This window comes from Oryx dammah, unplaced genomic scaffold, assembly GCF_014754425.2.
Source record: "Oryx dammah isolate SB20612 unplaced genomic scaffold, SCBI_Odam_1.1 HiC_scaffold_1, whole genome shotgun sequence".
Taxonomy (NCBI): domain Eukaryota; kingdom Metazoa; phylum Chordata; class Mammalia; order Artiodactyla; family Bovidae; genus Oryx; species Oryx dammah.
Window position 1 is genome coordinate 109,231,174 of NW_024070185.1, and position 25,674 is coordinate 109,256,847.

General features: G+C 57.0%; 1 protein-coding gene across 2 annotated transcripts in view; it reads left to right on the plus strand.

Moving 5' to 3' along the window:
* The window catches only part of EIPR1 (EARP complex and GARP complex interacting protein 1), a 64,540-nt gene that overhangs the window by 15,386 nt on the left and 23,480 nt on the right, over window positions 1-25,674 (plus strand). The gene's annotated exons all lie outside the window — the stretch shown is intronic.

A 25,674-nucleotide genomic window follows, 5' to 3' on the forward strand; every position in this document is an offset into this window, starting at 1 on the left:
ACAAGAGTGAGTGTCCCCGGGGGTCTGGGTGCCCGCGGACGGCCTGCTACAGTGAAGTGAGTGTCCCCAGGGGTCTGGGTGCCTGCGGACGGCCTGCGACAGTGAAGTGAGTGTCCCTGGGGGTCTGGGTGCCTGCGGACGGCCTGCGACAGTGAGAGTGAGTGTCCCCGGGGTTCTGATTGCCTGTGGAGGGGTGGGTGTGTGGTCCCTAAGCGATGTACTCAGGGAAGTGCTGCTTCAGAGAGAAGCTGTGATACTGTGGGTAGAGGGAGACTGTAATAAGCGGTTATTATAGTCCAGAGCCCAAGAAAGGAGGCTGGAACCACAGCTGTGCCCTGAGCATTGACCCCGGGGCAGGGGAGGGACGAGCCTGAGGGCCTCCACTGGGGGGCGCAGCCACACTCATCCTCACTCTCCCGCACCCTCAGAGGGCGGTGGGCTTGCGTCTTTCTTGCCATCTCTGTGCGTGTGAAACAGCCGGAGGGTGACGATCAGGGTCCCGGAAGCACGCCTCTCACTGTGCCTGCAGGCTGCGTGCTGCCGCGCCTCCGCGGGCCTCGCCCTCCTGTCTCTGGGACCCTTTACCGTGTGCACAGCCTACGTCGCCGCAACCTGCAGGCAGACAGCATCTTGCGGAGTTCTGTTCTCTCTTGGAAAATGATAGCGAATTTGCTGTAGGTTGAAGTAACCTAGACGTTCAGACACTTTCTCCGAGCAAGCCACCCTCCCGCCCGTCCAGCGCCCGTCGGGGTCACGGGAGGACTGGAGACAGCTGCAATGTGTGCCCCCACGCTATCGACAGGGAGCTGATTCTGACTTTAGCTGTCCCGTGTGAGTAGGGGAACTATGTTCTCACTGCCCAGGTGCTGGAGGGAGAGCCGTGTTAGTAGTAGTCTCTTGGGACCCTCTTCCATGTGGAGCTTGCTTGGGGCTCCTGGATTCAGGGCACAGAACCGCCAGGGCCAGGCACAGGGTGCTGGGAGTCACAGCATCAACCACGTTTGCTTCTCAGTAACCAAAGCGTCACGTGTCATGTCCATTGAGCGTCGTGCTTCCGAAGGGGAAGCAAAGCACGTGCATCTGCTGACGCCCGGACTCACGGGGTCCTTCAGACAGGTCCCCACGTCTGGCAGGCAAACGCAGGCCAGTCTGCAGGACGGCTCTCTGCCTGGCTCAGGGGCGGCCCAGTGTGGCCTAGGCGGGGGCTCTGTTTAGGGGACGGAGGCTTCTTGTGTCGCTGGAAGTGCTTGGCGATGACCCGCTCTTCCCTCCCCGGCCTCCCTCCCTGCAGGTGGCCTCCAGGTCTGGCCACCGTCTCCAGGCGACGGGTTGGCGGGTGTCCCTCCAGAGACGGCCTCCTCTTCCCTCGGCCTGCAGTCGAGCATCCTGCCCTGTCCACACCGGACCTGTGGGGGTGATCAGGGCCGCAGCAGCGCCCCAGGCCCAAGCGGGCTCCTCTGAGGGGTGAAGGTGACCTAGGGCATCCCAGTGTCCTGGCTGGTGCAGCGAGCCACTTCTTCGGCCTGAAACCTTTCACTTCTCCCCCAGTGACATGCCGTGTGGGGTGGCTGCAGCTATGGGCAGGAAGTGTGTCCTTTTATCACTCCGAGAGGTTACGTGTGGGCTTCAGAGGCTGGAGTTCTTCCTCCTCCTTGTAAGCACCGAAAGGAACCGTGGTATAACTTAGCTCATCTGCCAATTTCTAGGTCCCCAGCAGGAGCAGAGGCTGTGCAGGCTTTATGGTCTTGTTATTTTTAAAATTGCTTATTGAATTATAGTTGCTTTACAACGTGTTAGTTTCTGGTGTGCCGCAAAGTGATTCAGTTATATATGTATTTATTCTTTTTCATATTCTTTTCCATTATGGTTTATTACAACAGATATTGAATATATAGTTCCTTGTGCTATACAGTAGGACCTTGTGTATTGTACATATAGTAGTTTGTGTCTGCTAATTCCAAATTCGTGATTCATCCCTTCCCACCTTTTCCGCTTTGATAGCCATATGTATTTTTCCTGTGTCTGGGAGTCTGCTTCTGTGTTGTAACTAAGCTCATTTGCATCTTATTTCAGCTTCCACATATAGGTGATGTCGTGTGATACTTGTCTCTGGCCTCCTTCGCTTAGATGGCAGTCTCCAGGCCCATCCGTGTCGCTGCAGATGCCATCATTGCATTCTTTTTCATGGCTGAGTAGTCTTCCCTTACATATACATACCACCTCTTCCTTATCCATTTATCTGTTGGCAGACATCTGGATTCTTTCATGTCTTAGCTATTGTAAATAGTGCTGTGATAAACATTGACGTGCATATACCTTTTCAAATAAAGAGTTTTTTCTCTCCCCAGATATCTGCTCAGGCGTGGGGTTGCTGGATCATATGATAGTTCTAGCTTAGTGTTTTGGAGAACCTCCTCCTCACTGTTCTCCATGCTTTTGCACCGATTTACATTCCCACCAACAGTGTAGAAGGGTTCCCTTTTTTCCACACCCTCTCCAGCATTTATTATATGTAAACTTTTTGATGATGGCCAGTCTGACTGGTGTGAGGTGGTACCGCGTAACTTTAATCTGCATTTCTCCAACAATTAGTGATGTTGAACATCTCTTCATGGGCCTGTTGGCCATCTGTATGTCTTTGTTGTATAGGCTTTGTATGGGCTTCCCAGGAGGGGCTGGTGGTAAAGAACCTGCCCGCCAATGCAGGAGACATAAGAGCTGTAGGTTCGATCCCTGGGTCCGATCTTCTCCAGGAAGATCGCCTGGAGAAGGAAAGGGCAACCCACTCCAGTGTTCTTGCCTGGAGAGTCCCGTGGACGGAGGAGCCTGGGGGGCTGCAGTCCGTGGCGTCGAGAAGAGCTGGACACGACTGAGTGACTGAGCATGGCACACAGCACGTGTTTTCTTTGCAGAAACTTCTGTTTAAACCCTCTGCCCATTTTTTGATTGGGCTATTTTCTTGATGTTGAGTTGTATGAGCTGTTGGTGTATTTTTGAAATCAGGCTCTTGTCAGTTGCATCATTTGTAAATATTTTCCTCCCATTGTGTAGGTTGTGTTTTTGTTTTGTCATCTCCTTTGTTGTGCAAAAGCTTATAAATTTGATTAGGTCCCATTTATTTATTTTGGCTTCTGTTTCTGCTGCCTTGGGAAACTGTTAACATTCTTGGTTTTAATGGATTTTGCCACATTTGGTTTATAGACCTGGTTTGGTGAGTGATAACTTGCATTTAAGCTCGTGACAGTCGTTACAGCAGAACCACCCCTGCTCTGTCAGCAGCCACGAGAGTGGCAGCAGCTGGCATGAAGGTTGGTGGCCCTGGACATCAGACGCTGTTTCAACACTTCAAGGAGCGGCCGCTCGTCATGCTCCATTTTACTGATGAAACCGAGGCATAGGAAGGCTGAGCGACTGTCAAGGTTGCCTGTCTGGTGGGGACAGGGTTGGGATTTGGCAATGGATCCTGTTCCGGGCGGTGCCCTTGACAGCTGACAGCATCTCTTTGGTCAGAGTCCCACCTGGGGAGGAGGGGGCCTGTTTAGAGCCGCCTGATCCATCTGGGGCCCACACACTGGCACAGCACGAGTCTCTGGCTCCAGACATGCACGCTACTCCCATGTTTAAACTCACCATTCCTCTGAGTTTTTCATGTTCTTTAGCGTGGGATGTGGAAAGAGGGAATGCCTTTCCTTCAGGCAGTAGGTGCTCAGCTAGGAGGCGAGAGGTGTCTTCTCCCCAGATCAGGTGCCGAGGATGAGCACGTTGAAAAGAACTCAGAAAGTTCTCTGGGGAGAGCAGGCTCTGGGGAGCCCCCGGGAGCTCTGTGCGGACCCCAGCCCTGCAGACGTGGGGGTCCCCACAGGGCCGGCTCCGGGTGTCCTCCGCACCCCAGACTGAGTACAGCGGGGCAGGAAATGGAAATGGTCTGGACCCCGTTTTAACATGTACAGGTTTTCTGGGCTCTTTTGCTCTGTGGCTAACAGATCTGATGGGCTTCTCACTGGGGGTGCTGTGCGCTGACCAGCGTCACCCAAAGATGTTGCCGGGGGCAGGATCCTGGGTGAGGGCCTGCGGTTCCGTGGGGGCCGTGCGTGGGGGTGCGTGTGCTGCATGAACATTAGGTGTGTGTTTCGTCAGCTCCTCTTCCATCTGGGGTTCACGTGGAGGTCCTTCATTGCGGTCACCGTGTCTGGTGAGAAATGGGAAACCAGCCACGTGGAATATTATTTTGGGATCAAGTTACTGTTTTGTTCCAATGCTGTTTCTTTCAGGATGTAGATACGATTAACTCTTCCTTGCCAAAAAAACCGTGTTTCTTTGCTGCCTGTTCCCCTGAATGGCTTATCTGTCATTGAGGGATATAAGGTGGCCCTGGCGAAGAGAAACACACACCCGCCCATCTCCAGCTCACCCGCCACTTGCCTGCCTGCACAGAGGAAGCAGAGCTTCTGCACAGCCTGGACCAAGGGGTGCAGGGCTGAGGGGTGGCCCATTAGAGGGCCTGGCTGGAGGCTGGTGCGGGGCACGTGGGGTGTGGTGCTCGCCTGGAGGATTTGGGCCGAAGCCCCACCCCATGGCTCATGGCGGGTGCCGGGCAGGTCACACACTGCCCCTGGCTGTTACCGACGCACCAGCCCATTCTGCACGTGCACGTCAGCTACTTCTGAATGCTAAGGTGCCCGGTGCGGGCAGTTCGTTTCTTAGAGGTTTTTCCAGTTTATTGAGATATAATTGACATGTGACCTTGTGTTAGTTTCCTGTATACACCATAACGATTTGAGTCACGTGCAGTTAAACTCTCTCAGCGACCTTCAGATGGGCAGTACAGATGAGATCAGGCGCGTTCAGGGTGGTGTGGCCCCAGACTCAAATGCACGGCCCAGTATTCTCAGTTGTGGGCTTTCCGGGTGCCGCGGTGGCAAAGAATCTGCCGACCAGAGCAGGAGGTGCGAGAGACACGGGTTTGATTCCTGGGTCGGGAAGATCCCCTGGGTCTTGGGAATGGCTGCCCACTCCAGGATTCTTGCCTGGAGAATCCCATGGACAGAGGAGCCTGGCGGGCTACAGTCCATGGGGTGGCAAAAGAGTCACACACTTGGATCACCAAGAACCGACACGGCCGAGCGCGTGGCACACGCATTGGGAACTGTAGTCGCTGTGCTGCGTGTTACATCCCCATCTATCCCATAACTGAAAGTTTGGACTTTCTGACCCCTTTCACCCAATTCTCCACAGCCCCCAAACCACCTCTGGCCACCATCGCTCTGCTCTCTGTGGCTGTGGGCTCTTTTTTTTCCCTCCTAGGTCTCACGTAGGCGTGAGTTCATACAGGGTTTGTCTCCATATGATGCCTCATCTCACTTAGCGTGGTGCCCTCCAGGCTCATCCGCGTTGTTGCTAATGAAGGTTGCCTCCTTTTTATGGCTGAGTAAGGGTCCGCTCTGTGTCCACACCACGCCTCCTGGGTCCACTCACCCGGCGATGGGCACTGGGGTGGCTTCCGCACCTTGGTGTGGTGATGGCCCTGCCAGGAGCATGGGGCGCCCGGTACCTGGTTTAACCCTGCTTTACCGCACTTCCAGCAGGACCTTGCTGCACTGATTCGTCACTGATTCCAGAGCCCCTGACCCACATCTGGCCTCCCCCTGTCCCCGGAGAACACTGTTTCTGGGGCAAGGATTCTGTAAACACTCCTTGTTATAAAGATGTTTTCTTCTTGTTGGTTTCTGTCACCAAGAACAGAGACATAACGGTTCCCACTTTTGAGTGATGTTTGTGATAATGCTCAAATCTTGGCGTTTAGAGGCCGATGAGATCAGTGATCTTAACACAGGGCCTTGATCTCTCTTTAGATATCGATCATATTTTATAGACCCAGTATTTTGTTGCTTGCCCAAATATTCCAGACCTGCTGGGGTTATTCCTCTCAGCACCGAGTTGTGTGACCTGTACCACATTGCCACAGCCTCTGTTGGCCTCTCATTTTTAACTGGAGGATAACTGCTTTACAAGATTGTGTTGACTTCTGCCGTACAGCACCGTTGAGTCAGCTGTAAGTGCACGGACATCCCCTCCCTCTTGAACCTCCCCACCCACCCCAGCTCTCTGGGGGTCACAGAGCACCCCGTGTTATATGGCAGCTTCCCGTCAGCCATCTGGCCTCTGACTTTCGGACCACAGAGGAGGAGGGTTCTGACTGCCGGGTTCATCTGAGCCAGGCTCACTGCTTCTGGTTTCTGATTTTGGGCATCGAGGCCTGGACAGTGAGTTCAGATAGCAAGGGCCGCCTGCACTGTGCTTGTGCAGACATCTGATGGGAGTTAGATGGAGTTCCAGAACATGGGGGAAGGTTTTAATTAGCTCCTTTTCTTGGAGATGGAATCCTGGATTGCTCCTCACACTCCTGACTAACCTCTTTGGATCCCGTCTGCCTCGTTTCCCTGTCCTCACTGACTCCCTGTAGCACCTCCAAATGTAGCATCATCTGGAAATTTTATTAACGTGCTGTTTACCGCTCCTTCCAGATTGCTAACGAAGGTGCTGACTAAGATGTGGTCCCCTGGGCTGGCCGCTGGACGCCTGCTCGCGGCCTCCTGCTCCGTTGATATCAGTGCACCTTGTCCATGTCCTTTCTCCAGGTCTCAGGCCACGAGGGAGTGCTTAGACAAAGCCCAGTTTGAATTCAGTTTTCCAGTAAGACTGTAAAAGACCCTGTGCCCGATTCCTCCCTCAACCCCAGCCGTGTCGTTGGCCTTGTTCTTCCCTGCCCCTCCCCCTCCCCCTGACCCCCTCTCCCCGGGGATGCAGGCGGGGCTGCCAGCTGCCCTGGCTTTGTGAGGCTGGACCTTCTCGAGGTGGCTCCTTCCACGGTGCTCTGCCCTGCCCACAGTCTTCATCTGCTCCGGTGTGCACGACAGAACCCACAGGTGTGCGCGAACAATTGCAGCCTGAGGTCCAGGGGTCCTCCGAGGGCCATCCCCGCGGCTTCTGCTCATGTGGCTGTCCCTCTGGGCCTGGCTGTGTCCCAAAGCCCTTTTCTCATGTGGATGCCGGTCCTTTCGAATCAGGGCTCCACCCTAATAACCTTATCTGATCGCCTCTTCAAAGGCCTGTCTGCCTGTACAGTCACATTCTGAGGTGCTGGGGTGAGGACTTCAGCACGTGAGTTTGTGGGTCGGGGGAAATAGTTCAGTCCTTGAGAGCGGTGGATTTGTGACTTGTTTATTTATGTGAGAGGTTTGGAAAGAGGTTTGGGGAGGGCTTCTGTCCTGGTTAGGTTCTCAGACCCGAAGGTAGGTGACCAGCCTGCACCACTCGGCGTGTCCCTGGGTTCCAGAAGTCAGCCCGCCCGTGGGGTGCGCTTCAGGCCTCCCTGCATACACTCTGCTGTTGTGTTTTGACTAGAGGTGAGACCTTGAAGGCCTGCCTTCTATTTTGATGACACTGTTTGGGCTGTGGGAGGGGGCATGGCCAGGCAGGGTGTGGCCTTGAGCGCCGCCGAGGGGAGGCGTGGCTAGAAGGGAAGGGGGGCGTGGCTGGTAAGGGGCGTGACCTTGAGAGCCCAGAGGGGGCATGGCTGGGGTGGGCGTGGCCCTTGAGGGCTGCCCTGGGGAGGCGAGGCTAGGAGGACAGCCTGGCGGGGAAGTGGCTGGAAGGGGCGGGGCCTTAAGAGACTTGTTGGGGCGTGTCTGGGGTGGGCGTCGCTTGGACCCGCCCCTTGGCCTGCTGTGGAGGGGCTGGGTGGCGCGCTGGTGGCCTCCAGGAGAAACGCGGTGCTGGAGGGGGTGGTGGGGGCAGGTGCTGTGCATGCATCTATAGACAGCTGGGCCCCCGGCAAGAGCAGGACTTCCCGGGAGGAGGCTGGGGGTTAGGAGCAGCCACTGAAGGGCAGGCCGGAGTGATGCACCCGACCCCCCCCAGCCAGGCGGTTTCGGGGTCAGATCTGCAATTTTACGAGATCCCAGAGGGACGAGAGGGGGCGGAGGAGGGGGCCCTGACCCCGAGGACCGTAGGAAACCCTGCTCCTGCTGTCAGTATCGTCCATGTCACTCTGTGGTCCTGTGACTCGCCAGACGTAAAACCCTGTGAAAGTAGTCTTTAAAGAAAGGTGCAGGTACCTGAAAATGAGAAAAATCTTCTCTGTGTGCTGGTGAAATTTCAGGAAGACTAACAGGCGCTCTATTTAAAAAAAAAAAAAAAGGTGAACTCAATATGGAGAACAAAGGTAAAAGGATGCACACGGGGGCGATGAGTTGGGGCTTTTAGAAGCTCCCATCCAATTGGCGTCAGGCTCCGCGCCTCCCTCAACCCGGGGAAGGCTGGCTGAGTGGCAGCTGGTATTACCAGCAGTGGAATCAATCTCACGCCCCCGCGCGCGGGGGAGAGCAGCCCACATCAGGACCAGATGAATTTTTCAGCAGCGGAAGGTGAAATGTCAGGAAGACTGTAGATCACGCTGGCGCTGGGTCCTCGGGAAATTAGAGCAGTGAAGGGCTGACAGAGCGGCGGCGGTGAAATACTGCTGCCGCATCCGCCTGCTCCCTCTACAGTGAGCTGAGGACGATGGCCCCGCAGACAAGGGCCCAGCGTCTCTCGGGCCCATGGTCAGGCGCGCAGTTTGGGGGTGGCCCAAGGTCTTGCTGGGACTGAGGGGGTGGGTGGGCGTGAGAGGAAGCCTGAGGGAGGCTTGGGCCTGCTGATGAAGACCCCAGGGTCAGGGGTGAGGGTCAGATGCACGTGCTGAACTCTTTCTGGCCTCGCCCCCACTCCTCCCCCACCTCCCATCTCCTCTCTTGCCCAGGCCCCAGCTTGGGCCTTCAGCTCTCACCTTGACCACTGTAATTTGACTCCTACAACAGATTTTTTTTTAAAGCACAGACAAAGGCTCTCATTTGGCTTCACCACCAGCCCAGAGCATCTGGGAGCCTGTCCTGGCCCCCTCTCTCCCCCTGACCTGGAGCACTTAGGGGCCCGCCTGGGCCTGTGTCTGTGAAGCAGGAAGTGTAACTGTGGGCTTCGGGTGCCCGGTAAGGGGCTGTTCCACCATCCCCGCGCTCCCTGTTCCACCGGCCCTGCACTCTCTGTTCCACCGGCCCCACGCTCTCTGTTCCACCGGCCCCGCGCTCTCTGTTCCACCTGCCCCGCGCTCTCTGTTCCACCGGCCCCGCGCTCTCTGTTCCACCTGCCCTGCGCTCTCTGTGGGCCGGCCCTGCGCTCTCTGTTCCACCTGCCCTGTGCTCTCTGTGGGCCGGCCCCACGCTCTCTGTTCCACCTGCCCCACGCTCTCTGTTCCACCGGCCCCGCGCTCTCTGTTCCACCTGCCCTGCGCTCTCTGTGCGCCGGCCCCGCGCTCTCTGTTCCACCTGCCCCGCGCTCCCTGTTCCACCGGCCCCGCGCTCTCTGTTCCACCTGCCCCGCGCTCTCTGTTCCACCTGCCCCGCGGTCTCTGTTCCACCGGCCCCGCGCTCTCTGTTCCGCCGGCCCCGCGCTCTCTGTTCCACCTGCCCTGCGCTCTCTGTGCGCCGGCCCCCCACTGCCCTTCTGCTCCCCGGTCGGTCGCTGCACTCTGCCAGTTCTCTGGCTGATCTTCATGCTAATGCCTCCTCCTCGAGCATTCTTTCGGTTGCCTGCCTGTCACAGTCTGTCTGTCCTGAGCCAGCCTGTTCCCTCCACCACCGCGCACCGGGCTGTGTGTGTCGGGAAAGGTGGGGGTGGGAGATGGGGACTCTGCTAAAGACAGAATGTCCTAGAGCTTCCCTGACCTCCCGGTGCCGTCCGGTCAGGGGAGCAGACTTCTCCGGAGGTGAGTCCGTGCTGGCGCGTTCTGTCCTCCTGATCCTCTCCTGGGTTGCCTCCACTACTGCTGTTCTGTTGAAGACGGCGTGGGTATCATTAGATGAGAAGGGGGTGTGGCCCCCTGGAGGCGTCTCCCCGGCCGGGCGGTGGCCGCAGGGGAGCCCCTCCCCCCGCTCTTACCCAGGATGCCCTGCGCGTTGGAGGGGCGCTGTTTTGCTCCGGGTTTATTGTTGGAGCCGGTGTATGGGTTTAATCCACGCTGCTGCTCTCTTTTAATTGGTGTATCTAGACTGTTTATGTTTTAGGGGAAGGGTGTGTTAAGGCTTTCCTCAGTAGAGTCTGCCCGCAGTGGGGGTGACCTGGGTTTGATCCCTGGGTGGGGAAGATCCCCTGGATAAGGAGTGGCAACCAACTCCAGAATTCTCGCCTGGAGAATTCCGTGGAGAGAGGAGCCTGGCGAGCTACAGTCTGTGGGGTCGCGGAGTCGGCGCGACCGCGCAGCTCACTCTCACTCTCACGCTGCCTGTGTGTAAGTTGGGCGTGTGTTGGGGCTGCAGCGGCCGTTTTGTTGTCTGTCTTCTCTGCCTTCCCTTCGTTTCTCGTCATTGGCCTTTCCTTACCTTCCCGCGGCTACTTCAACAGTTTGTGAAATCTCATCTGATTTATGTATGATACTTCTGAAGATGCTGTTTTGTATCGTTTTCTTGCTGTTTGCGCTACATACATGACGTTTCAACTCGACTCCTAGAGAAGTACAGACACTTTCCATGTAGGTCTCTCTGCCCTCCTCAGTGAAAAAAGATAATTCTCTCAAGATTTTCTTGATGGATGCTGACATCAGGTGTGTCGTTTTCTATACACGTATATACTTTTGTTTGTATTGTTTTTGTCTTTTATTTTGCCTTTGATTAAAAAATAGGAATTTTGTTTCCTAAGTGGTCCTCCCTCTGCACCGTGTTACAGGAGGTGTCCCCAGCCCTCTTCCTGCCACAGCCTGGGGCCACTTCACCATTCCAGTCGCCGTCCTTACCTCTGAGCTTGGGGACAGTACTCATTCCTTACCGAGTTACAGTTAGAAAAACAGGAAAAGTGTGGCAATTCAGGAAGTCTCCATCTTAAACCATGAAGCCGTTTCTGCAGGTTGGCTTTGAGTAACAGGGTTTCATGATAATTACTCTTCATTAGTCGGTCTGATGTAATTGTGTGAGATTTAAAAGCCTTCCATTTGAAATCAAGCAGGAGCTGTATGCCCAGGTCTCTCCCTTGTTGGCTGCCTCTCTCAGCTTCTGCGTCAGGTGGCCTGATGGGTGGTGGGCTCCGCCAGCAGAGGGCGGAGCTCTTCCCGAGTTCCCTGGTTTCCCTCACTGGTCTGGAGGTTTCCCTCAGGCCCAGGGCAGATCACTCGCGTTTTGAATTTTATTCATGTATTTGGGGGAGATTCCTAGGTTATTACTCCTGTTTCCCCTCATGGAAATAAATCAAGTTTCCAGTTTACCTTGCACCTGGGACACAGCACATGACCTAGGCTCCTCGGGTTGGAGGTGGCCACACGAGAGGACAGTGGGGTCGCCAGTGTGGGGGCTGCAGAGCCGTCGGCTTTGGGGGTGGGGGGCTGAGTGGCCGCAGAGCCGTGGCCTCCAGGTGGGAGCGGGTCCCTGGCACTGTGGTGGGCCTGCCTGTCGATGCTGCTGCTGGGCTAGTCCCTGGTATGTTTCCAGCACTGCCCTCGACGGCCAGACGGGGCCCGGTTCTTGTCATGACTGACGGGCCCGCTCATTCCCCCGTGTCCTAAAGTCATCTCTTTTCATCGATGGAGGCAGCTTTGTGGATGTGGCTGAGGCCCGAGGGCTGTGCGCTGTGCCGGGAGCTGGGTCACCTCCAATTACCACCCTGGGTCTGCAGGGGTGGCGTGGAGGTCCAGCCTGTTCCCGTTCTCACTGGGCCGCCCAGGGCCCCATGTGCCCGCCGCCTGCATGCCATGTGCCCCTTGCCCTGTTGGGAGGAGACCCTGCCCTGCTGGGAGCTCGCAGTTGGGCGGGGAGGACAGCCGCTACCCGGTACCCCCGCAGCAGTGGTGCCTAGGGCAGGGGCCGGTGGGGGTGGTCAGAGAAGGGCCACGGGCCCAGTGCCAGCTCTCCTGGTAGTGACCACTCTGCCGAGGCACAGGCCTGCCCCTCCTGGACATCCGCTCCGCCCCGTTCCTCCACCCAGGGCAGTTGTTGAGCTCACTTCCTGCGGCCCATCAGTGTGCTAAGAGGCCACACAGACAATATAAGGGACAGAGAGGAAACCCCGGGGCAGGGAGGAGGGTGGGGTGGCCTGGCGGAGCCGAGGGCTTGGACTCAGAGGAGGGACCTTCTGAGGGCACCTGGGAGACGACGGTTCCCCATTGACCACACGCGTTGCGATGGTTCTGGGCTGTGAGTGACTTGAAACCAAACACATCCTCCCAGCGGGTTGACGTTTGTTTTTCCCTTTTGAAGATCAGCTCTCCCTGTGACCTTAGAGGGCAGGGCCATCCTGCTCCCTGAGCGGGGGCCGGGCATCAGGCAGGGGCTCCCTCCTCCAGACACCCCACGAGCACCCGCGTCGGTTTCAGGGGAATTGGTTTCTTTGCTGCGGACCCAGAAGTTTCTGAACACCTAGCTGCAGCATCCCCCTCCATCGCCACGCAGATATTCTTTGCAGGGGCTCTTCTCCTCCCTTCCACTCTGGAGGGTTTGTGCAGCTGTGTGGACTCCAGAGCCCGGTGAGAAAGTCCCCTGGGACTCTTCTCTAGGGCACCTAGACATGAACTCTTAAACCGATACAATGTGACCAGAAATGCTTTCCCGAGAGTTGGGTTTAAGCCAACGTGGTTCAGCTGTGTTCGCCCGGGCCAGCACATGCATCCTGAGCCCCCGGGTGAAACGGGCTGCCCCAGCTGGAGGGGGCGAGCGCGTTCTCCAACCAGCGGCCTGCTTAGGAGAGTCCCTTGGCCAGCCGTGGGCGCAGGTCTGTTCTCCTCGGGGTCTGAGGGCCTGCCTCTGCCTGTGGAGGGTGCAGGCCTGTGGAGGGCGTGGGCCTGTTCTCCTTGGGGTCTCAGGGACCCCCGCCTCTGCCTGTGGAGGGTGCAGGCCTGTGGAGGGCGCGGGCCTGTTCTCCTTGGGGTCTGAGGGCCCGCCTCTGCCTGTGGAGGGAGAAGCCCTCTCTCCATCAGGTCCCCTGTGTGTTGCTAGGAGCCAGGTTGATCCCAGAAGGCAAGCTTAAGAAGGAGGTAATTTATCATCTTCGAGTGGAACCCAACCGGTAAGGACCGGCTTCGTCATCCCCTGACAGTGCCCTTGGGGTGAAAGGACGCACGGTCTCTTTCAGGAGCACCAACCCCGTCACGCAGCTCCGCTCATGACCTGATACCGCCCAAAGGGCCCCCTCCTGACACCGTTGCACTGGGGGCTGGGATTCCAGTGCAGGAACTCGGCGGGGGTGCAGACTTTGAGTCTGGTGATTTGTTGTGACGAAATAGGCATTGCTTCCGTCTCTCCCCACTAGGGTTGTCATCTTGGCAGAAGCTGCCCGAGTGCAGCTGGTCATTTTTAAACCTGTTGTCTTTAAGGGAACTTACATTGTAAATACTCGGGTAAAACTTTTTAAAATATACCTTTTTTATAGTATTATTTTGACCTATATCATAATGCATTTAGCAAGCAGCTATCTTTCTTAGCTCCCCTTTGAAAGCAGAAAGGTTACAAATGATAAATATTCAGGGCCCAGCAGACTCAGATACAGAGAAGGCATTCAGGTATGTAATGAACTGTGTACTGTTCACATAAGATGCCATCCCATTTTGCCTCCATGTGAATCCTAATTACAAAAAAATTGAATTCTTGACCTCCAAGTGTCTGTGTGGTGATGCCGGGTGTGACTGTGAACTCTCCCTGAGCTGCGTCCCCCGCCCCAGCTGTCCCCACCGCTGCAGGCGCTGGCGCTCACACCCGGCGGGCGCTCAGTCCTCGACGTGGAGACTGGGTTCAGAGCCACCGAGGATGCTCATCAAAGCCGGGGAGTCTCAGGAGCTCGAGAGAAGCTGAAGGTCAGGTCTCTTTTCCGTCCTGACCGGAAAGCGGAGGGCTGGCTCCCCAAGGGTGGAGAGGTTCCCCAGGCCTGGGTGCTTCCCCCTGGAGCGCCAGCTCCTGGCCTGGCCTGTAGTGTGAGGGGACGAGACGGGCTTCCTCTGTGTCCCTCTTGTGGCAGAAACAGACACACGTGGTCTGGTGGTCTTTAGCCTGGCTGGTCACAGAAAGACGGGGACATGGGTGCCCTGCCCCTGTGTCCTGTCCCCTTTCTGTCCCCGCCTTCCCTGGGCCTGCTTCACCCTCACCCCCATCACCTTCCTCCTGGGCAAACCCTGGGGCCAGATTCAGCGTGGACAGCCAGGTGGCAGCCGGTGTCTCGAAGCCCGAGTCAGAATTAACACCCTTTAGGAAACACTCGAAGAAGCGTCAGCAGAGTGGATTGCTGTGACCGTGGCTTAGGGGCGGCTTTCTCTTGACTGTGTTCCGGGTCCCCGGGAGCGTCTGCTTTCCAATCGCAGTCTAACCGCCCACCCCCGCTCCACGCGTTAGTGACAAAAGCAGCATCACTGCAGGGGCTGCCGCTTTGTGTCTTTCTGAGTTTAAAGACAGGTTTGCGTCTCTGATGTGACGTGACGATGACCACTCAGCTCTGTCCTGGGCCATTTCTGCCCGCTGGCCTGGGTCTAGACCTCGATTGGGCACTGGCTCACACGCATGTGTAAACACAGACCCTGTGGAGGAGAGCGTCGGGAGGTGCAGCAAGAGAGGCCTGGGCTCTGTGAGGCTGGGCGTGGCCGCGGCTCAGGCTGCCCCACGACGAGGGGCAGTTTGAGCGCCTGCAGGAGAGGGGACAGTGGGTGTGTGCATGTGTGCGCATGTGCGTGTGTGCGTGTGTGCGCGTCAAACGTGTGCACAGATCTGGGAGACTCCACTCCAGGGCCTGCCGAGGGCCTGAGCTGGGCAGCATGCAAGAGTCCAGGGAGCGGGAAGTGGCCGGGCTGCCATGTGGGTGGGAGGCTGGTGGCCTGGGCTCTGGAGGGCCCGGCAGGCCCAGCTCTCAGGACGGTGGGACACACAGCTGGGGAGGGAGGCGCACGCATCCGTCCATCCCACGGGTGTTTGTCCAGCTGCTGCTTGCTCTGCACGTCCAGAGCTTGAGGAGAACAGGTCCTCGCGGCCTCTCCCCGTCCGCACCCAGCTGTGGGGCAGAGGTCGGACGTGCCAGCGGGGCCTCTGGTGTGTGTGATGCCCGTGTCAGGAGCACCCTGGCCTTGGCCCTGATTGTAGGGATGGGACGCTGGGAAGCCTGGATGAGGGGCTGTTCGGATTCAGCACTGGACAGGGAAGCGTGTCCTGCATCCGGCCAACGGGCTACAGGGAGGCGGGTGTACTGCTGCTGAGAAGGAGGAGCCGTGGGCATCTCTGCGGGTGAAAGCCGAGGCGCTGGTGCTGGGTGCAGACCAGCCCTGGGCCTGCGGTGCCTGCCGGTGATGAGGGTGGCGGCTGGTTCCGTGCCCCACTGTTACGAGTCTCGGCTCGCTCTGCTTGCTGCACGACAGCCTGATGATGGAGAGACGGGCTGGCGGGGCAGAGAGTAGCGGCTTTACACAGAAAGCCAGCAGACAGAAGACGGCGGGCTTGTGCCCCCGAGGAGCAGTCTTCCAGAGTCAGAATTCCTGCTGCTCTGATACTAAAAGGGGATGGAATAAACTCAGATGCTTCCTCCTTCCCTTTGGGCTCCTGGAGGAATGTGTGAATTTCTTCCTCCTGGAGCCGTTCACAGGTGGTCAAGAGAATTCCTGTGAGCTAAACCAAGCTCACTTCAGCTCATTACCTGGGAGCAGGGTTCCCGGAGATGGGCCATTACGGATAACTGAAGCCTGGAGGCAGCATCTCTTTAGTGAGGAACGTGTGATGGAATGCAGAGGTTCTTCCTTATGACCCTCGGTATCCCGGCTGGGGCGTCAGCACCCAGGGCACTCTCAGCCCTCGCCTGCCTCCTGGGCCTCCGTCTCCGCCCCAGGTTCCTGCTGCTGGTTGTGGAGGTGTACCTGGGTGTGTGAGTCGTGTCAGCTCTCCTTCCCCCTGTCCACACAGAGGGAAGGGACATTCTGAGGCTGGTGTCCTTTGTTTAAAGCCAGATAGAAGGCGGGAGTGGCCTCAGGGTGGCTGAGAAGGGAGGCAGAAAGTGGGTGCCCAGAGGCCAGGGAGGACGGTGGCGGGGGCCTGACTCCAGCCTCCCTCGCCATCTGGTGGGGAGATGGAATAGACAGTTCTGTCCTGGGAAGAGAGCCCCGCGGGCAGTGGGCGCTGCAGAGAGTGAGCCTGGATGGGAATCCTGGGCGTGGAGGACAGCGGACGATCCAGGAGATGGTGGGGGGCGGGGGGGAAGCGCGCTGCAACCGCGGCAGGGTGGCTGCTGCCCGACCACGTCCAGGTCTGGGGACGCGGTGGCCTCGACGGACATCCAGGCTGCGTTCTGTGAGTGCCCCCTCTCAGCCACTCGCTTCCTGCGAGAGGAGGGCTGATGGAAGGCCTTGGGCCCTCCTTTGAGAAGCCCCCCCTCCCAGTGGACTTTCCGCAAATGCAGGGCCCCCCCTCCCCGCAAATGCAGGGCCCGCTGTTGTGTGTTCGAAGTAAGACGAATCTGTTTTGAGAGAGCAGGCTCCGAGGTGGGGTGTGTCTCCGCCATCCTACAGCGTCTGACCCAGTTTTCAGCAGAAGCTTTTCTCCGAGATGGTGAGGATTGCCCCTGGGATCTTCACGTTTGGACTCAAGTGTCTGCCACCCGGACGTGGCTAAGGGTCCAGGAGTGACACTTGAGGAGCCCGAGGGAGGGTGGGGGAGGGGAGCAGAGGCGGGCCCTGTTGCTTAGCGACATTTCCAGCCACCGTCTCTTCCAAGAAGCTGGCCATGGCCTGGCTTTGTAATGGGAGCACTTTGGTTTTGCACAGTAGTGTCCCTGCAGATGACAGCCATCAGTGGGTGGCTGTCGTCTGCTTGATGCTGCCTGTCAGAGAGGCAGGAGGACTTCCCAAACGCCCTGGCAGACCTTTTCCAGCCGTATCGTTTGCTGTTTCACCGTCGTCTGTTTTCAGAGGAGTTGGCTAACTTTAATGAAAATTTCTGAAACTACTGAAGGGTCCCCAAATCTGGTTCAGGTTCAGTGTTTGAGCTCCCTTTCTGTTTGGGGGTGAGGTCGTGGTCTGTGTTTTACGGGACCTCTGTGTCACTTAGCAGAGATGGAAGAGCAGCTGGAGAAGAGCAGCCTGCTTTTCCAGCGAGGAGTCCGGGTCACGTGGGGCCCTCGCCGCCTGCGGCTGTCTAACTCACCTTCGGGATTTCTCTACTCGCCTCGGAGCCGATGGGGGAACAAAGCCCTGGGTGGGGGGCACGCTGGCAGGCCCCTCTGGGAGCCGGTGGGGTCCCGTGCTTCCACCCCAGAGGCCGCGTGTCCAAGGTTTCAGAGGAACCACTGCGGGGGAGGGACAAGAACGGTCTCTGGAGTGGCCGTGGGGTGCAGGTGAGGTGCAGCGTGGAGGCCGGCGGCCTGGGTGGGGCCAGGGGAGGGGACAGAGCGGAGCTCATCCCCGTGGGAAGGGCCTTCCTGGTGGTCCTCTGCTCTCAGGAACACAGGCGGCGCTTTTACTCAGCTCTCGTGGTGGCTCCCCGCGCAGAGAGGGAGTCTCCAGGAAGGAGCACACTCCTGAGAGCAGCACTGGGGAGATGCTGCGTGGGGGGGGAGGACCCTGGAGACTGCGGAGGGGGCGGGGCGAAGGGGCGGCTGGATGACACACCTGCGGGCAGGTGAGTGGAGGGGGCGGGTAGGCCTGTCTCCCGCGACCACGTCTTTGGACTCGGATCCGTCCACCCAGCCCTTCCCCACCGTGTCGCCTCTTGCAGGGGAGGAGGGTCAGGTCAGGTGTCAGCAGGGAGTGTTACCTGGGTCCACCACGCAGACACTCCTCTGCACCCACTCCTCTGCACCCACCCGCTTCTCAGCCCTCCCCATCAGAAGCTTTTCAGCATGCAAATCGCACAGTGTGACTAACTTCAGCTGCCTTTGGACTTTGCATAGATCTAGCACTTGAAGCTTGTTCAGGAGATAGAACTGTAAATATGTAAAATGTTATCCAAACCTTCCGAGTAACTTGTGCGTGTGTGTGTATGTTTCATGGAAAGACCCAGAATTTCCAAACAGTGACCTTGTTCATTTAAAAAAGACTGATGATCACACAGACGTAGTTTAAGTTGGCCTCTTACTTTTGTGTTTCGGAATTCCCCATTCATGTCCTGCGCTTCGAGCCATTCTCAGTAAAATAAAGAGAGGAAGGAACGAGGAGCATTTCCAGTAAAAAGGCGACAGTCAGTCGTTCCAGGGCTGTGTGCTCATTTCTAGTTGGCAGGGATTGTTTCGTGAGTGCATGGCCCAGAGATGGCTCCTCTCCGCTCCGTGCTTTGCTGGGCCGGTGAGGGACGCTGTGTCCCCTCGTCAGGCTCCGAGATGAGCCTGCGTTGTCTGCGGGCAGAGTCAGGCTTCTGAACTGGCGCCGGCCCGATCACCCTGAGAGCAGTAATGGGCACCAGCGGGGTTCCCTGCGCCTGTGGAGGGCACACGCTTCAGTGGCCATTCCCTGGGCAACGGTGACCCGAGCCAGCTGGCTCCACCCCCGCCCAGCAGCGCCCGTACCTGCCAGGAGCCAGCGCTGCAGCCGTGACCGTCTGTGGGCTCTGATGGTGCGTGCTGCAGTCCGGTGTCAGGGCCCAGCACGAGGAGGAGCCCCTGGGCGGCAAGTCTCGGGGCGCTGGGCCAGACATGCGGCCGCAGCTGCGGGATGTGAAAGGTGCTGTGTCTGCAGGAAGTCAGGTCAGAGAAGGGCAGAGCTCTCTGGGGTCTGCAGTGGGCCTGCTGGAGCACACTTGCAGGGTCAACGGTCGGGGGGGGGGCGGTCCTGGCTGGCCCTGACCTGCTCTCTGCCAGGCGCCCATGTAAGGGCTGCGGGGCGAGAGGCAGGCGGCCTGGGTGCGTCCCTGTGGTTTCTCAGCGCCACCCACGGGTGCTGCCGGACAGATTTGGGAAGTCAGGACGGCGCTGGAGCCTGTGGAGTCCAGCTACAGCTGTGAATGTCTCTGGGGGTCTCAGGAGTAAGGATGGGGGCGGCCCCAGCAGAGCTGGGGACGCAGGGCTGGGCTGGAGCTCTGGGGTGAGTGAGACCATGGGTGCGCACCTGTGCTTTTGGGGCCACTTGGCTCTACCTGGCTGGGTGTTGGGGCGACACAGGGCTGTGGAAGGGCCAGCGGGTCGGCTGGGGTGGGCAGCCGGGGCTCTGGGCTGGGAGGCCATGGAAAGGTCGCTGCCAGCTGGAGGCAAGGGGGCCAGGAGGGATGAGGGTTCTGGCCCACTCGGGGGTCAAGCTCCCCGGACACCAGGCACCACACCGCTCACGGGACCCCTTGCAGAGCCCGCCCCCCCGCAGCGCCCAGACCCTCCACCGAGAAGGCCTGGGAGGTGCCTGGGCAGCTGCGGTTGTCACGGAGCAGGCTGCGGCCAGCGCCTCCGGAGCGAGACAGGAGCACACGGAAGGCGGCATCCCAGCTTTGTGGGCACATGGGCCCTTCTCAGGCCCTTCCCATCCCCTCTGCGTCTCCTTTAAAAGCAGCCCCGTCCCCTGGTGGGCCCCCGAGACAGGCAGCCCCTGGTCTGGGTCGGTGGCTGTGGCAGGGGTACTGGGATGATGTGCTGGGGGTCGGGAGCCGCCCGCCCTGTGGCGACGGGCCGGCTGCTGGTGGTCCTCCGGAGGCCGCTGTGCGCTCACGCTGCCTCGTGTCGGGGACAGCAGCAGGCGGGACGGTGGCCTGACCGCCCGGGGAGCCGCTCCTGGAACCTTCTGCTGCCTTGCAGGTGCCCCGTGGGTTTACGTGGGCATGAGGGGGCTCCGCACACAGGGGCCCCCAGACGTGCTCCGTTCCCCCCACCCCCACAGTGTTCCGAGGGGAAGGGCACGCCCCGCTTCCTGTCCCACCGGCTCTGCTGTCCCTGGAAGGGTGGGGACCCCGTTCCCTTCCCGTTGTACCATCTGGAGTCTGCACGCGGTGCCTGCCGGCCCTCTGAGAGGGGGCCCGGCCCGCCGTGTGTGGGTCTGACGGCGAGACGGTGTGATGTGCTGGGCAGGGACTGTGTCAGCCTTCACGGGGCCCTTCTGCGGGGCTGGCTTCCCAGGGGAAAACCTACAGGACGTTCTCGGGGTGCTGCTATGGGGTCATTTCTCAAGGGTTTCCCGGAAGGCAGGGCCCTGTCCTGTGAACTGTCTCAGGAGCTGAGTGAGGGGCAGTGACTCCACCGTGGGGGCTCAGGGCAGGTCCCACCTGGTCGGTCCCGAGTCTGCAGTCACACCCGCTAGGCGCTGGAGGACCAGGCCCACCCCCTGTCTCCTCTGTGTGGCTGGAGCCCAAGGCTGGCACGCTTCCTGCCTGTGCCTCCCGGCGCTCACGGCCTGTTCCCCCACCCTGCTCCTGCCGAGGCACCGCCCGCCTGCCCTCAGGCATCTCGGGGAGGCATCGCTTGCCCGCCCTCAGGCATCTCGGGGAGCAGGGCTCCCACCGCTGGAGAAACGCCTGGCTGCCCTTTGTTCCTCATGGCAGGTTCCTGCAGCACCTGAAGGCCAGGCCTGGTGGGGGAGGCGTGCGGGCACCTCCCTGGGCGCTGGCAGGCCAGCCAGGTTACACCAGCTCAGCCGGATCCCACCTCATTCATCCTGCTCAGCCCGTGTCAGCCGGCAGAAGTCTCTGAAAATAGCCTCAGATTCCGAGTCACTGTGCCCCACGGAAGCCTCCTTCCCTGCAGCTGTGGATCAGACTGTATCCCTGGCCCCGGCCGGGCTTTGCTCAGGCTTACAAAGGCGCTAATCTCCTCTGAGTCTGTGAAGCCTGGACTGCTGCTCCCCACCGCGGTCCGCGCCCAGCGTGGGTGCACTTGGCACCCTTGAGGGCACTCTTACACCCATTTGCCCGATTGCCTTTTTACCTCACTAAGTGCCTTCAGCTCGAGCGTTATGTGTGAAAGGCAGGCTGGCGTCAGATAGGCCTCCGAGACACAGCTCACAGCGCACGCTTTCCCTTTCAGAGTGCCGGGCTGTTCCCAAGCCAGGAGGCTTAGGCTGGCCCTGAACTGGCGTGAATGAGCCCCGTGAGCCAGGGGTGGGCAGTTGGGTCCCTGGGCCTCGGTCTCATCTGAGAATGCAGGGCGTGGTGGGGAGTTGCCTGCACCGGCTCGTCTGTGGGTCTGAACCTGCAGTGAAGACCGGGCTCATAGGAGGTGCCCTGTCCATGGGGCATGGGGTGGGGGCTCCCGGTCACCGGAGGGGAGCAGTAACTCTGGCAGTTGCACTGCGTGGCCTGACTTCAGGGTAGCTTTGAAAAGAGATAAAAGAAGAACGCCTCGGTGGTCATTACAGCATCTCCCTTCTAAAGATCAGGTTTCCTTCTCAAAAGCACCTCGGGCTCTTTGATAGCTGGTGGATGTGTGTGGAATGCTCAGTTGAGATCCATGCAGATATGGAAACCCTCAGAGTTTCAGAGCCAATTTGCGTGTCTCGATGGGTATATGTCCAGCGTTTCTCATTTAGCACTGTTTACCTTCCATTTCATCTGCTTCTGATGACTTGGAGAGTTTCGATAACGCCGACCGTATTCCTTGGACTGAGAGCGCACCCTGACAGTACTCTGCATGCCTGCACGTCTCTCGGGCGGGTGATGTCTGCAGGCGCCTCCCGGTGGCTTTCTGGTCTTCCTCAGGATAGTTCTGGTGTTTGTCTTTCAGTAAGGGGCTTCGGACTTGCCTTGTGTTGACGGAATTCTTCCCGCCAGATGTAGTCTGGTTTCAGAATTGCCGGCCCCCATCCCTGGTCTGGAGCAGGCCCTCCACATGCCCGACTGGTCCCCCAGGCCCTTCCTGGTCTGGGCCTCGGAGGCGCCAGCCCTCATTTCTCTTGGCGTTAGTTCACCTCGTTGTATCCCACATGGGAACGTTGGCCATGCTCCACGCCCCGAGGTCCCCGGGCCTGCGGTCCTGCTCAGAGTGCCTCTGTGTCCACCCCCACGTGCTCACACCTTCCTGGGGACACGGGTGGGTTGCTCTGGTTCCCAGCAGCTTCCTTTCACTGCCCCGCAGGGAGGGCGTCTCCTTCCTTCAGCACCTCGCCTGGATTCGCAAAGATCTGGACCTCGTGTCACGCAGCCGTTTGCTCATGCTCTGCACCCTCGTGGGCCGCGTCTGGTCTGGCTGGGCTCCGAGTCTCAGCTCCCAGTCTTCTGCTCTGGGCTTCTGGCCGGACCGCTGGCCTCTAGCCTCAAGTGCACAGGGCGAGGAGGGTGGGGTATGCCTGTCCTCTTCCTGGCCCCCGAGTGCGGCTGCTCTGTGGCTAATGTCCCAAGACCCCGGCCCACATGCCTTTAGCCGTGAAAGTAGGCCCGTGTCTCCACTGCCTCTGACAGGGGGAGGGCCACTTTCTGAGGCTTCCACCCACTGACCCCAAAGGCCACGGGGCGGTGGGCCTTTTAACCTCTGCTGTATGTCCGCCCCGTGGAAACGGCCTCTCTGGGTGGGTCTGCAGGCCTGGCGCATCTGCTGTGGCCTGGCTTTGTCCGTTTATTGCCGGGCCCCTCAGTGCCCCAGTCTGATGGGGACATGGGACGCTTTGGGTTCAGGGAACCTTGAGCTGCCAGGGTGCGGCCCTCTGCGCGGTGTGTGAGCAGCAGCAGGAGGTCCCTGGAGGCCAGTGGGGGTGGGGGGGTCTTGTTACAACCTGCCTGGTGCTGCGGGGTCCTCACTGAGGGGCCTCTGGCCATGTTCCCAGCAGTGGGTCCCGTGTCTGAAACCAGCCTAGCCCAGGCTTGGGTAAAGGATTATGACTTCAGTGGAGTGACTCCCCTCAGCCTCCTGCTCATTCACTCCTGTTTCCCTTGGCATTTGTGTGGACGTGTGTCTGTGTGTGTGTATGTTAGGCGGGGCAGTGATAAAGTTGCGGAGGGCCATCTGTTCCATTTCTTGGAGGATGTCTCCCATTGTCTGTCGGCCAGTTGGCCTTCCTTGGCTGGTACCCTGGCCTGGTTGGTCGTTAGGATAATTGCTACCCCCTGGCTTCTGGCAGTCACCTCCCACCCGCAGGCCAGTCTTGCTTTGGGGCCAGGTTTAACTGCTGGGGTCAGAGAGTGGTCACAAACCTGTTACCAACAAGCCACGCTTCTGATAGCTTCTCCTGAGAGTAGGGTTGCTGGGTACATGGACGTTCAACTGCCAAAATTTTTCCAGAATGTTTGAATTGTTTTACACTCTTTCCAGCAATCCTTGGGGGGTACAGTTGCCTTTATACTGAATTTTAGCCATTCTGTCAGTTATGTAGTACATCTTGTTTTGGTTTTATTGTGCAATTACTGTTGATGTTGAGTATCTTTTCTGGTGCTTATTGACCATTCAAATGTTTTCTTTTGTGAAATGTCTGATTCAGTCTTCTGCCTGCTTTTGAAAATTGGGTTACTTGTCTTATTATTAAGTTGTAGAAATTCTTTATATGTATTAGATACAAGCCCTTTATCAGGATACAGATATATGTATTCTGAATATTGTCTCCAAGTTCTGCTTTATTTTTAAAGCTGAGTCTTTCCAAGAGCGGCAGTTTTAAATTTTGATAAAGTCCAATGACTTTTGGTGAATGAAGTTCTTAATTATAAAGCAGCCTGTTATCAGTCTTTTTCTTTGTCATTCGAGTTTTTCCGCCTCAATTAAGAAGTCTTTGCTAATTCCAGAGTTAGGATATTCTACTGGGTATTCTAGAAAGATTTGTGTGGTTCTATCTTACTCATGTCAGTCTCCAGTGTACCTGGAGTTAGTTTTTGGATGTGTCGTGAAATAGAATGCGCTCATTTTTTTTTTCCACATGGATACATAACTGATCCAGCATCTTTTATTGAAAAGACCATCCTTTGTCCACTCCAGTAAGTATCATTTTGTCATTTTGTTTTAAATCAGGTGACCATCTCTGTGGAATCTATTTCTAGATTTCATTTCTTTCTCTGGGCTATTTATCTAACTGGGTATCAGCAGTAAATTAATACCAGATTGTAAACCATACTAGTTTGTTCTTCTGCATGACTGTCTTGGCCATCTGGGTAGTTCACATTTCCATGTAAGTTTTAGCATTTCTTCTAAAAAAAAAGAGCCAACTAGAACTCTGAGGATTCAGGGCTCTTTACAGTAGAGAAGTTTCCCGTCTATGAACATGGTGTGCCCCTCTCATTAGTGAGGCCTTTGCTCTGTTAGCAGTGTTTTGCATTTCGTATCTCTTTCATTTGAGATATTACTGGATATTTCATTTTTTAATTAGATCATTAATAGTTTTTCAAATTTTGTTTTTAAAAATCTTTGTGACTCTATAGATACCAGTTGAATTTTATACATCATCTTTGTGTCTAGCAGTTTTGCTGATTTCTCTTTGTATTTTTACCGTCTGTGTGTGTAGATTCTAAGTTTTTTACACATATAGTCGTTAGCAAATAATAGTACCTTTATTCTTTTCTTGTTCTTACAGCTCTTTTTTTTCTTGCCATGCTGAAGTAGTTAGGACCTCCAGTGTGACATTAACTAGAGGTGGTAGCACAGAGTATTCTTGTCTTGTTCCTCTTCTCAAAGGGGAAGCGTGTAATGTTCACCCCCAGCAGCCACGTTTGCCAGGTGAGCAGGCAGCTGTAGGAAGAACTACCTTCCCACTCCAGGGCAGAGCTCCCAGAGGGAGCAGAGTCCCCAGAGGGAGCTGTCCGCTGGGCCCAGCGCTAGCCGCGCCCCCCACGCCCCAGCTGTTGCTGCTGCACCGCCTGCCGTCACGTGCGGAGCGCTCCTCTGCACACAGCCAGCGTTTTGCTCTCGGGTCACTAGAGGGTGGAGCTTTCTTTTTCTGTCATTTAGGAAGATTAAAGTAATCTGTGCCTCTGCTGGGTGGATGTTTTGGGCATTTGCTGCTGCTTCCAACTCAGAGTTACCAACTGTCTCTTCAGTTAGTTTTCTCTTTTCAGGAGTTCCATTGCCAACCCCAGGGGCTGTGCAGTGAGACTGTGGAACTTAAAATCTCAGCAAAAAAAAATGCATTTCGCTCGTAGACAGAAACTGTCATGCTCTACTTTGCATGGTTAAACGTGGATATGTTCACATAGGATTTGTGTGTAACACCCATGATTCTTTAAGCTGCAATTCCCTGCTCCGTCAGACCCAGTCAGGTACACGAACAGAGTGCTGAGACTGGATCAGAGAGCCGTGGTTGACGGCCTGATCCTCCTGCTGACCGTTTGATCGAGGGTGATAATGGTGTTGTGATAACAGCACCCGGGGGGCCAGGCATTTCCCCTGTGGTCACTGCTGTGGGGCTCTTGGTTGATTAGTTTGGTGTTTAGATTGAAGGACCGTTGCATGTTGTAAGAAGTGGGACATTTTCTAATGTATGGTAAGGTCCTTCTCCCCCCACCCCCCCCCCACTGCGCTGCCTTAATTTTTGTGTAGGAATTACTACTCATGGGCATTGTTTTCTGCAAATATTTCATATTTTTCACTTGATACCAATTACTGATTTAATGTTGAAGCCTATTCATTGTTTTATTACCATTTATTAAAGACCATTTTTAAAGGGGAAGGTGTTTAGCACATGTGCTGTTTAGAACCAAGCAGCAGATTTTGGAAGAGTTTATATTTAGGAGTTTTGGTTCAGCTTTTAATCATATAATGTTAAATCTGTTTCTTTCGTCTCATTTGTGTCTTTCCATCTTATTTTGTGTCTTA